Here is a 13,500-nt window from a genome sequence, read left to right as displayed (position 1 = left end):
ACTACTCTTTGGAATCATTAAATGTAGCTCACAGTCGAATGGTGGGGAGTGTTAAGCTCTGCCTCCTGCCATGGGGAGTCTGTGCATAAATTATATTCTCTAAGGGAGATTCGTCTCTTCTCCATTTAGTTACTTATTCAATTATATATTTATGTCCGTATGGACTCATGTATTTTTTTTTAAATTGAAGTATAGTTGATTTACAATGTTGTGTTAGTTTCTGGTGTACAGAAAAGTGATTCAGTTATCCATATATTTATTCTTTTTCATATTCTTTTCCATTATGTTTTATTACATGATGTTGAATATAGTTCCCTGTGCTATACAGTAGGGCCTTGCTGTTTGTCTATTTTTTTTTTTTTTTTTTTGCGGTATGCGGCCTCTCACTGTTGCGGCCTCTCCCGTTGCCGAGCACAGGCTCCGGACGCGCAGGCTCAGTGGCCATGGCTCACAGGCCCAGCCGCTCCGCGGCATGTGGGATCCTCCCGGACCGGGGCACGAACCCGTGTCCCCTGCATCGGCAGGCGGACTCTCAACCACTGCGCCACCAGGGAAGCCCTGTTTGTCTATTTTATACATAGTAGTTTGTATCTGCTAATCCCAAACTCCTAATTTATCCCTCCTCTGCTATCCCCTTTGGTAACCATAACTTTGTTTTCTATGTCTGTATGTTTCTGTTTTGTAAATAACTTCATTTATATCATATTTTAGATTCCACATATAGTGATATCATATGATATTTGTCTTTCTCTCTCTGACTCACTTCACTTAGTATGACAATCTCTAGGTCCATCCATGTTGCTGCAAATGGCATTATTTCATTCTTTTTATGGCTGAATACTATTCCATCGCATATACACACCACATCTTCTTTACATGGACATTTATTTTATATTGTGGTTATAATCCAATACTACATTATTTCGTTGCTCAAATTGTTTCAGCTTTGCTAATTGGAAACCTTTTCAGGTTTGCTCCTATGTCCCTTTGACATGGTTGCTCATGTTTTAAAAAAACCTTCTAAAAAATTCATATTAACATATACACAGAAAATGCACAAAGCATAAGCACAGTTTTTTGAATTTTCATCAACTAAACATATCTACATAACTAGCACCCAGAGGAAGGACAACACATTACCCGCATGCAGGAGCCCCTTTCATGTCTCCTCCCATCCCTGCCCAAGGGTAGTTACTAACCAATGGCTAACACCATTGGATTGAGTTTTAAACTCAATAAAAGTGGATCACAATATATTTTCTTTAGAGTCTAGCTTCTTTTGCTCAACCTTACAAGATTCATCCATGTCATTGAGTGAAATTAGTTTCTCATTGTTATGTAATGTTCCATTATGAGAATGTACCGTAATTTGTGTATTCATTTTTTTGTTGAGTATTTGGGTATTTTGTCTATATTGAATAAGCCCAATATGAATATTCTAGTATGTCTTCTTTTTTTTTGCAGTACGCGGGCCTCTCACTGCTGTGGCCTCTCCCATTGCGGAGCACAGGCTCCGGACGCGCAGGCTCAGCGGCCATGGCTCACGGGCCCAGCCGCTCCGCGGCACGTGGGATCTTCCCGGACCGGGGCACGAACCCGTGTCCCCTGCATCGGCAGGCGGACTCTCAACCACTGCGCCACCAGGGAAGCCCTAGTATGTCTTTTGATGAGTATGTTAGAGCCCACATAAAGAGACACCTGCAGTGTTTACTGATCTAGCCACTGTAAGGAGCCTCTCAATAAAAAAGGAATTAAAAGGAAATTGAGAGAATTTGGGCTTTTGCTGGATGATTTTAAAGAGGAATTAGGGAAGTTGAGGGGTTGGCAGTTTTGGATTGGAGGCAGCCAGGAAACAGACAATTCAGTGATTGAGTGTCTTAGTTTTTATCTAGTAGTTTTTATCTAGGAGGCAGGAGGATTAAAGCAAGGCTAGAGAGTTGTCATTGCTCAAGGAGCTGCATCAGTCATGTTAGAAGAAGGAGGTGTTCCCTCATTTTTGTGCTTATGGAGGGCTTCATTTCTATCTTGTCCCAAACACAATTATGGTGTAACCTTCTCTGAACATGTTCATATTCTGTGAGTGTAGTGTATGTCCCGCTGGGAGTGTTCTGCTAGAAGAATTGTTTTTCTCTTAAGTCTCCAGGCTTGTCAGCAGAGCCATTTTTCACTTTCTCACATGTGGTCCCACCTCTTGGACCTTATCCATTTCACGGATATGGAAAATGAGGTGTTAACCCACTTTCCCAAGTAACAAGACTAGTAAACAACTATTATCTTAACTGTTACATTCAGCTTTAAAGGTTCTAGAATTCGCCTATGTGGAAAACGTCTTGGGTCTCTTCTCTCACCTTTCCATATTGGCAGCTCTCCCTCGTTTACAGGGAGGGAGAAGAGTTAATTCAGACGTGGGAGGTGTGGGACTTCCCCAGTGGCGCATTGATTAAGAATCCGCCTGCCAATGCAGGGGACACGGGTTCGAACCCTGGTCCGGGAAGATCCTGCATACCGCAGAGCAACTAAGCCCGTGCACCACAACTACTGAAGCCTGCGGGCCTAGAGCCCTTGCTCTGCAACAAGAGAAGCCACTGCAATGAGAAGCCTGTGCACCGCAACAAAGAGTAGTCCCCTCTCGCCGCAACTAGAGGAAGCCCACACGCAGCAACGAAGACCCAACGCAGCCAAAAATAAATAGATAAATAAATAAAAATTTATTAAAAAAAAAAAAAGTGGGAGGTAAAAAATCTCAGTGGGACTCTGCTTGGTCACCAGCCATGGCGAGTCAGTTCACATCCAGCTAGTGTTGGTACCAGCTAGTGATGGTACCACTGTGTACCCACAGTGCCTCAAACCCGATGTGGTCCTTGCCACTTGTGGAAGACTGTCTCCAAGAATGGCTGTCACCAGCCCCTCCCATCCCAATGTGAACATTGCTGCTCTTCCCCTCCCTTTGAATATGAGTTGTGACTTGCTCCAACCAACAGAATGCAGAAGTGATGCTGAGCCAGTTTTGGTTCTAGCCCTTGAAAGGCATGGCAGTGTCCACTTTTCCTCCCTTGTACTCAGCTACCATGCTGTAAGGCTATAAGGCTGTCCTGCTGGAGTGAGACCATGAGAAGGGGAGCCAAGATGTCCCAAGTGACAACCAGCACCAAGGTTCCAGACATAAGAATGAAGCCTTCTTGAACCTTCTAGCCCAATCCAGCTGCCAGCTCAATGCAGTCACATGAGTGATCCTAGCTAACATCATATGAAGCAGAAAAACTGCTCAGGGGCTTCCCTGGTGGTGCAGTGGTTGGGAGTCCACCTGCCAGTGCAGGGGACACAGGTTTGATCCGTGGTCCGGGAGGATCCCACGTGCTGCAGAGCAACTAAGCCCGTGCACCACAACTACGGAGCCCACGTGCTGCAGCTACTGAAGCCCGTGCACCTAGAAACTGTGCTCCACAACAAGAGAAGCCACCATAATGAGAAGTAGCCCCCACTGGCCAGAACTAGAGAAAGCCTGCACACAGCAATGAAGACCCAATGCAGCCAAAAAAAAAAAAAAAAGGAAAGAAAAACTGCTCAGTCAACCCCCAGAATAGTGAAAAATAATAAGTTATTGTTATTGGACAATGACTAATTTAAAAAATTGAGATATAAGCACATACCATGCAATTCACCATTTTAAAGTATATAATTCCATGGTTTTTAGTATATTCACAAAGTTGTGCAGACATTACCAATATCTAATTCTGTGTCAAACCAGCAAGGTAGAGTGGGGTTTTTTTTGGGTTTTTTTTTTGGCCATACCTTGTGACATGCAGGATCTTTCCCCACCAGGGATCAAACCGGTGCCCCCTGCCGTGGAAGCATGGAGTCTTAACCACTGGACCACCGGTCCTGTTTTTTGTTTTTTTGTTTTTTTTAATGACTCATTGGTGCCTTCTCCTTGAGGACATTTCCAATTTACAAGTGAAGAAAAAAATATGTATGTTAAACATATTTTTATTACTCTCTAAAACCTGAATTCAGAAAGATTATTCAACTATAAATAATGGGAAAATTGAGTAGTTAAAATTTTATCATCACCATGATGAGATATTTCGGAACACAGAAAAGTACAGATATATTATGACAAGTTTATTTACCACTCAGATTTGACAAATGTCAACGTTCACCACATTTGCTTCAGATCTTTCTTTTGAAAACCGTTACTGGTACAGATGAGTCCAATTTATATTCCCTTCCTGATTGCATTTCCCTTACTCTCTTCCCAGAGGTAGCCACTTCTTTGAAGATGGTATGTGTCCTTGTAGTCCATGTTTAAAACATGATATACCCATAAACAACATTTATTATTATTCATTCAACTTTAAATATCATACTGACAGTGTCATTCTGAAACTTGCTTTTTAATTTCTTTTATTTAAAAAAATTAAAAAGGGACTTCCCTGGTGGTGCAGTGGTTAAGACTCTGCACTCCCAATGCAGGGGGCCTGGGTTTGATCCCTGGTCAGGGAACTAGATCCCGTATGCCGCAACTAAGAGCCTGCATACTGCAATTAAAAGATCCTGCACATGGCAACAAAGATCCCGTGTGCTGCAGCTAAGACCTGGCACAGCCAAATAAGTAAGTAAATAAATAAATATTTTAAAAATAAAATAAAATGTTTTAAAATAATTTTTAAATTAAAAAAAATTTTTTTTTTGCCACACCATGAGGCTTGTGGGATCTTAGTTCCCCAACCAGGGATTGAACCCGGGCCACGGCAGTGAAAGCGCCAAGTCCTAACCCCTGGACTGCCTGGGAATTCCCTGAAACTTGCTTTTTCAACTCAATGCTACATTTTTGAGATTGAAATATATATTCATAATATATAATATTTATTTTAAATATATAATATATTTATATAAACATTATAAATGTATTATATATATATTAAACAACATATATAGTTTATAGTATTCCATTAAATGATGATCACTTAGGTATACTTTTGTAGCATGATCCCTACATAGAAGTCTCATAGGGACTTCCCTGGCAGTTCAGTGGTTAAGACTCTGCACTTCCAACGCACGGGGCTTGGGTTCAGTCCCGGTCGGGGAACTAAGATCCCACATGCCTCGCAGTGCAGCCAAAAAAGAAAAGTCTCATAAATAATAAAGGCATTAAATATCTCACTGATGAGAAATCTGCAGGTAGACTGTTCCATTGCTAAGTCAGTGACTCAGCAGTGTCAAGATGCAGTTCGGCATCCCTGGAGTTCTATCTTCCTCTTGTGGTCCCAAGATAATGGCCATAGCTCTGAGCATCATACCCTTGCCTGTCGCGGTATCCAAAGGAAGTGGAGGAAGGGGGAAAAGAATTTTCCTTTTCCAGCCTTATTCTCTAACAAATAGGTACCACATTTCATCAAACCCAAGATCCTATCAATTTACTACTAAAAATAAAGAGTGCTGACAATTAAACTGACTTAATGCTTTCTTATCCCTTAGAATTTATGTTTAAATAAATAGCTCCTTGAGACCTAGACATAAAGTTTTTTAAATTATATATTACTCCTGAGTATACAAAACAAGAAAATAGAAATGAACTAAATTGTTTAAGGTATTTTCAGAACATCTTCCCGCCAGAGTTCCACTCTAAATTACTTTTCAATTCAATGCCTTCCCTGTCTGTGTTCATCACCCTCTGTGCCCTCAGGAACACTGGCAGGACAGCAGTCTCCTCACAGAATCACCACTGTTGTCTCAAGAAGGCCCATTCTGCAGGTTTCAGTTCTGGCACTTTCTGGATCTTACCAGAAGTCACGAATGGTAGGTTTTCAGATCGTTTGCACACACATGGGGAACGACAATCACACCATAGCAGCCATCTGACAGAGATTGTGAGAAGCCTGATAATTTCAGAAACAAAAGAAAGAGTGTGTGTCTTAGAATCAATGAAGTACAGTGAATCTTTCTCAGAAGTCTCTCACCAAAATCTCCCCTTAGCTCTCCTCGGTGAAGTTGGTAGCCTGCCCACCACTGGATCAATTACTGGCAAAAGAGATTCCAACTTATGCCTTGGATTCATCACAATGCATCCATAAAACATTTATGTGGGGGATAAGTAAAATCAGGATTTTATTAAACAGGAGGAGCAGGAACGGACTGCTGAAAGGACAGTCCCTTATCACTTTATCACTGTTTTTCTCTTATTGACAGACTCATTTCCAATTTTCATTTTACAAACACAGCTGCAGAACCACCCTTGGACATGTGCACTGTTACCAGAGCTTCTCTAGGATACATACTATAAGGTGGAATTTATTTGAAAGTATAACGAATCCTATGTGTCTATCCCCTAGCTTCATTTCATCATAGACTTATTTCATCTCCCCTGTCCCCTTCTTATGTTTTTGTTGCTGGAATATTTTAAAGCAAGTCCAAGACATCATACCATTCACTTCTAAACACTTCAGTATGCACCCCAAAAGGAACATCCAAAATACTTTCTTGCATAACCACAATGCCATTATCACATCTAACACAATTCAAAATAATTCCTTAATATCATTCAATTACCGAGCCATACTCAAATTTCCTCTATTGTATAAAAATACTCTTTCTGTGATTTCTGTTTAGAATCAGGATCAAACAAGATCTCTTTTATTTGGTTATGTCTCTTGTGTTTCTTATAAGTCTTTTAAGTCCTATGTTTCTCTTAATCTAGAACAGTCCCCTACCCTTTTATTTTTTTTGTCATTGACTGGTTGATGAAATTAGAGTCCAATATAAGATCCCTCCTTTGAGATCTGGTATATTGCTTCCTTGTGGACTACATCCTTTATGCTCAATATTTCCTGTGGACTGGAGATCAGCTTTAAAGGCTTGATTATATTATGATTCAAAAAAACTTTTCCCTGAGAATCTTTCCTAGGTGGTGCTGTGTACTTTTTGCATCACTGTCTGGAGGCATGTTATACTTTCTGTCTCATTTTTGGTGACATTAAGATTGATCCTTGGGTTCAGATAGTGACAGTCTGATTTTTTTTTTTTTTGCTGCGTTGGGTCTTCATTGCTGTGCGCAGGCTTTTCTCTAGTTGGGGCGAACGGGGGGCTACTCTTCGTTGCAGTGCACGGGTTTCTCATTGTAGTGGCTTCTCTTGTTGCAGAGCACGGGCTCTAGGCATGTGGGCTTCAGTAGTTGCAGCACCTGGGCTCAGTAGTTGTGGCTCACGGGCTCTAGAGCACAGGCTCAGTAGTTGTGGCACACGGGCGTAGTTGCTCTGTGGCATGTGGGATCTTCCCGGACCAGGGCTTGAACCCGTGTCCCCTGCATTGGCAGGTGGATTGTTAACCACTGCACCACCAGGGAAGTCCCTGACAGTCTGATTTTTATACATTTCCTACCAGCCTTTCTCCTAGTGGTTTCTGAAGCACTAATGATCACTGCCTTAATCAGTTATTTCCCTAATAGTTGAAACAATTTTCGACTTTCAACACTCGTGCCTCCGTTAACTAGAATCAGGGCTGAGAGCCTCCGTGAATTTTATACACTAGGCATCTCCCTTGCCTTACCTTAGTCCTAGCCCTAGCTAGAATTCTTCTGCAGTGAAAAACTTTCCCTTGGCCACAGTGATATTTGGTTACACTGAAATTCAGTTTATATCAGAAAGGTAGGATGAATGCTTAGTTCTTTCCCCTATAATTATTGATGTTCCGAGGAGTAAGCTGATGTCCCAACAATCTCTAGGACTATTTCTTTTCTAAAAAATTATTCTGAACTCATATATTTTTTATATGTTCAATATGTTTTAATCAACTGCAGTCCTTAATCTTTTTGAAATTAAAGTCCATGTGTGGACTTCCCTGGTGGCGCAGTGGTTAAAAATCCGCCTGCCAACGCAGGGGACACAGGTTCGAGCCCTGGTCGGGGAAGATCCCACATGCCACGGAGCAGCTAAACCTGTGCACCACAACTACTGAGCCTGTGCTCTAGAGCCCGTGAGCCACAAATACTGAGCCCGAGTGACACAACTACTGAAGCCTGTGCACCTAGAGTCCGTGCTCCACAACAGGAGAAGCCACCGCAATGAGAAACCCGCGCACCGCACCGAAGAGTAGCCCCCGCTCGCAGCAACTAGAGAAAAGCCCGCGTGCAGCAAGGAAGACCCAATGCAGCCAAAAATTTAAAAAAAAAAAAAAAAAAAAGGCATTCTCAGAGAACTGTAGCCCTATCCTCACCTGCACCTCCCATTCCCATTATCTTCTCTTTTTACCCTTTTCCACCCACCCACCCACCCCTGGTAATCAACTTCTTAAGTTCCTGAGAACTTCAGTTACCCCCCCACCTTTTAGAAATATGTAAAATGTGAACATTTCTGAAGTAGAGACTCTTAGTCACCTACCCCAGATGAGTTCATCTTCCAAAGTCATACAGTCAGTGGTGGGGGGAGGGATAAAGTGGGAAATTGGTATTGACATATACATACTGATATGTATAAGATAGATAACTAAAAAGGACCTACTGTATAGCACAGGGAACTCTGCTCAATACTATGTAATGACCTGTATGGGAATAGAATTTTAAAAAAGAGTGGATATTTGTGTATGTATAACTGATTCACTTTGCTGAACAGCAGAAGGTAACACAACATTGTAAATCAACTATAGTCCAATAAAAAAATAAAGCATTGAATATTTTTAAAAAGTCATACAATCTATAATTTTCACTCATCAAATGCTCCCTTCTCCTACTCTCCCTGGCAGCTAGGTGTAGTCACAGGACTACTGCTTTAAAAGGTTTTTGCATGTCTTCTTTTTCTCTTTTTTCTTTTTCTTCCAATTCTCCATCCTGCTGCCTAGAATGTAAATGTGATGGCTGGAACTCTAACAGCTATCTTAGATCTTGAAGCCAAGAGTCCAAGGGATAGAGGAGTGGAAAGCTTAAAGAGCTTGCATTCCTGATGATATCATAGACGCTCCATACCAGTTCCAGACTGCATTTGTGTGTGTGTTGCATGCAAGGCTTATTCATTGTTTTTTGGTTTTTTAAAAAATTTATTTATTTTATTTATTTATTTTTGGCTGCGTTGGGTCTTCGTTGCTGCACACGGGCTTTCTCTAGTTGCGGCGAGCGGGGGCTACTCTTTGTTGCGGTGGGCAGGCTTCTCATTGTGGTGGCTTCTCTTGTTGCAGAGCACAGGCTCTAGGCACGCAGGCTTCGGTACTTGTGGCAAGTGGGCTCAGTAGTTGTGGCTCGCGGGCTCTAGAGCACAGGCTCAGTAGTTGTGGCGCACAGGCTTAGTTGTTCCATGGCATGTGGGATCTTCCCGGCAAGGGCTTGAACCCTTGTTCCCTGCATTGGCAGGCAGATTCTTAACCACTGCACCACCAGGGAAGCCCCTATTCATTGTTAATTTGGGTGTTCTATCACATAAAGCTGAAACTAATCTTTTTTTTATTAATTTATTTATTTGCTTGTGCTGGGTCTTAGTTGTGGCAAGTGGGCTCCTTATTTGCAGCTCTTGGGCTCCTTAGTTGCAGCTCGAGGGCTCCTTAGTTGCGGCATGCAGGCTCCTTAATTCTGGCATGCGAACTCTTAGTTGCAGCATGCATGTGGGATCTAGTTCCCTGACCAGGGATCGAACCCGGGCCCCCTGCATTCGGAGCGCAGAGTCTTAACCACTGCGCCACCAGGGAAGTCCCTGAAACTAATCTTAACTGCTTCAGTTTCTAAATGAAATTAAGCAAATAGATTTTATTTTTGCTTGTGTCATTTAAATTTATTATTTCATTATTTATGGTCCCACGTAAATCCTGTAATAACTCAGAATGAAAACCATAAGTTTGCATTAGAAATATTGGTATTGTGATGTCGTCAGGGCTAATATTGATATATGGTTAGTGTTCATGTGTATGGTTATGCTGGTTGTTTACAGATGACTCCAGTACTGAATGAAAAGTGCCTATGCCATATTTGCTACTAAATATTTCAAAAATCACCCCAAATAAGAATTGCATTCACTGATTTGCACATTTAACAAATAGTTATGGAATGTACTGTGCTAAAGTGTCAATTCAATGGAGAATGAAAATGAACACAGACCCTGTCTATTTACAAACCAATAAGGCTATAGATATTAACGAAGAGTCATATGTATGTATATACATTTGATTGTATATATTTGTTATGTTATATAATATGTTAATATGCAGATGGGAACATCTGAGTCTCCAGGGTCACATTCAGCCTCCAGGAAGCTCAACTGACCCCTCCTGGGCCCAGATTGCTGTGTGTATGTATCAACCTGGTATGTGCTGGGCCAGGTGACCCTCACCAGTCCTGGGGCTAAACACTATGGGATTTCACTGTGGGGCACCATTTACGTACCGTCAGCATGGCTGATCATCACCCTGCCTGACCTCAGGTAAGCCGCCTGGTCTACAAAGTTCCTGAACTCAGAGTTGTGGACACAGGACGTGGCTCAGTGCATTGGAGTCTCTGGGATCGTCCAGCAGATCCTTAGACCAGATGAACGGCCTGGCTGCACGCATACAGGTTCAAAAGCTAGAAGCGTCTTTCACCATCCATTCTTGGGAAATGCCTCTTACAACCTTTGCCCATTTCCACAGCCACTGCTGTACCTTTTCCAAGACCTCATCATACTAAGCCTCAGAATTGGCCTTGGACATGGCCTTCATGGTCCCCGGCTCTCTACACACCTCCCACACATGTGGCTCTCATTACACGTGTATTAGCGTGAGTTTAGACCTTTGGGATTGGTGTACATACCTACATCCCTAACTTGAAAACATAAATTTCCCACATCTGCCAGGTGACATCCCATTACAAGTTATACATTTAGGCTCAGCATTTTAAGACTGCTTGCTTTGAGAATATGTGATCTGACCAAGATAATACCTCCCTTTGGACTGTCAAGTTTAAACATGGTGGGTCCAGTTCCAATATGAATTTCAAGAGCTTGACTGAATGATATACACAAGTAACCATATAGAGAGACTGGTTGTGATCTCTCACTCTGCTCCTCCATTCAGTCTGTATCTGTTGAAAGGATGTATCTGTTGCATGGATTAGCCACTGTCTTTATACAGGAACGTCTCCTCTATGACTTGTTTCTCTCCGGAGTACCGGAGACCCTGGTGCCCGCCAATCTCAAGTCTCTCCTCCTCAGTCCAGCTGATTTAGTCTCACAGCTTTGCCAACTGGGAGTATGTCTTCCACCTTTGCCCTTTCATTTATCAATAAAACAGGAGGAAGAACAATAGGGCCACAAATCCCTTTCCTTAGGCAGTACAAGGAGGCCAAGGCCATGCTATTTATAGCAAGTAATGCAAATGGAAATAAATCAAGATATTTTCTCCTGTGGGTAACTTTGTTCTGGCTCCCGGCTACTGTTTAACTTCCTTTGGTGATTGTAGCCGTATTTTATAAACCCTGCCAGCAGCTGGACCTTGCTCAACTGCAGCAAATGCTGGGAAATCAGACCCAGCTCTCTCTATATATACGTTGTCCTGTGCACTTGCAAACGGACAAGGCTTGCTATCTGATTTCCTGTCCTGACAATTTTGCTTTACTTCATGTCCCTACCATTAAAAAAATTTTTTTTAATTGAAGTATAGTTGATTTACAATATTATATTAGTTTCACGTGTATAATATAGTGATTTGAAATTTTTATAGCTTATACTCTATTTAAAGTTATTATAAAATACTGGCTATATTCCCTGTGCTATACAATATATCCTTGTGGTTTATGTATTTTATAAATAGTAGTTTGTATCTCTTAATCTCTTACCCCTTGTTGCCTCCCTCCCTCTCACCTCTCCCCACTGGTAAACCACTAGTTTGTTCTCTGTATCTGTGAGTCTGCTTCTGTTTAGTTATATTGATGTGTTTGTTTTATTTTTTAGATTTCACATATACGTGATGACATACAGTATTTGTCTTTCTCTGTCTGACTTATTTCACTGAGCATAATGTCCTCCAGATCCATTCATGTTGTTGCAAATGGCAGAAATTCATTCTTTTTTATGGCTGAGTAGTATTCTATTGTATATATATATACCAGATCTTCTTTACCAATTCATCTGTTTATAGACACTTGTGTTGCTTCCATATCTTGGCTATACTGCTGCTGTGAACATTGGGGTGCACGTATCTTTTCGAATTAGTGTTTTCATTTTTTTTGGATATGTACTCAGGAGTGGAATTGCTGGATCGTATGGTAGTTCTTATTTATTTATTTATTTAGGCTGCACTGTGCGGCATGCAGGATCTTAGTTCCCTGACCAGGGATTGAACCCATGTCCCCTGCAGTGGAAGTTCGGAGTCTTAACCACTGGACTGCCAGGGAAGTCCCTGGTAGTTATATTTTTAGCTTTTGAGGAACCTCCATGCTCTTTTCCGCAGTGGCTGCACCAATTTACATTCCCACCAACAGTGTACAAGATTTTCAAGTTTACTGTACATCCTTGCCAACATTTGTTATTTATGGTCTTTTTGATGATAGCTGTTCTGACAGGTATGAGGTGATATCTCATTGTGGTTTTGATTTGCATTCCATGTCCCTACCATTCTTGATTTCAGCCCGCAGTATGTGTCAAGGCTGTTTGTACTGTACACTGGCCACTCTGTGAAGGACTTTGCCCCCAGCAGGGTATTATAGGAGGCAGAGGACTTTAAAGTAGGGAAAGGGGAGGGAAGGATTGACAGGTCAGTTTCAGTGAGAGATAGCAGTCCTGCTAACAACTGTGGGCAACCCCTGCTGGTTTGTATTCTGTTTAACTATTTTGGGAGAAAACAGAAAGTGAGAAACCAGCAAGGTGTGAAAAGATACTGAGGGCTCACCTACTTTTGGTTTGTGGGATTAAAAACAATTCTCGTTTTCTGATCATAAACCTCAGGTTTATCTGTAAATAGTAATTCATATACACAATGCAGCAACGATATAAGGCTTTGGCTTTATCCAGAGTTGGCAAATAAAATGACAGTGGTTGAGCTTAGCTATGTGAAGTCACCAGGCAAACTAGACAGTCACCCTGACCCAGGGTAAGATGGAGGCTGGTTAATTGATGATATTAGGAAATGAAAAGGAAGAGGTCAATAGGAGGGGTTAGAGTCCATGTAGAAATAAACGAACACAGTGACAGAAGGAGGCTATGAGAAGGTCAGAAGCACAGGTCCAGCACTGTCTGGAGAAGCCAGTGCTTCCAACATGATTGCCCTTCTTTGTGGCAAATATATTATAATGACTGCTGTTTTCATCGAGTCTTCCTTTTCTTTTTCTTTTTAAAAATCATTTATTGGGCTTCCCTGGTGGCGCAGTGGTTGAGAGTCCGCCTGCCGATGCAGGGGACGCGGGTTCGCGCCCCGGTCCGGGAAGATCCCACGTGCCGCGGAGCGGCTGGGCCCGTGAGCCATGGCCGCTGAGCCTGCACGTCCGGAGCCTGTGCTCCGCAACGGGAGAGGCCACAACAGTGAGAGGCCCACGTACCGCAAAAAATAAAAAAA

This window comes from Monodon monoceros, unplaced genomic scaffold, assembly GCF_005190385.1.
Source record: "Monodon monoceros isolate NGI ecotype Baffin Bay Population unplaced genomic scaffold, NGI_Narwhal_1 Super_Scaffold_3, whole genome shotgun sequence".
Classification (NCBI taxonomy): domain Eukaryota; kingdom Metazoa; phylum Chordata; class Mammalia; order Artiodactyla; family Monodontidae; genus Monodon; species Monodon monoceros.
This window is presented reverse-complemented; position numbering follows the sequence as displayed.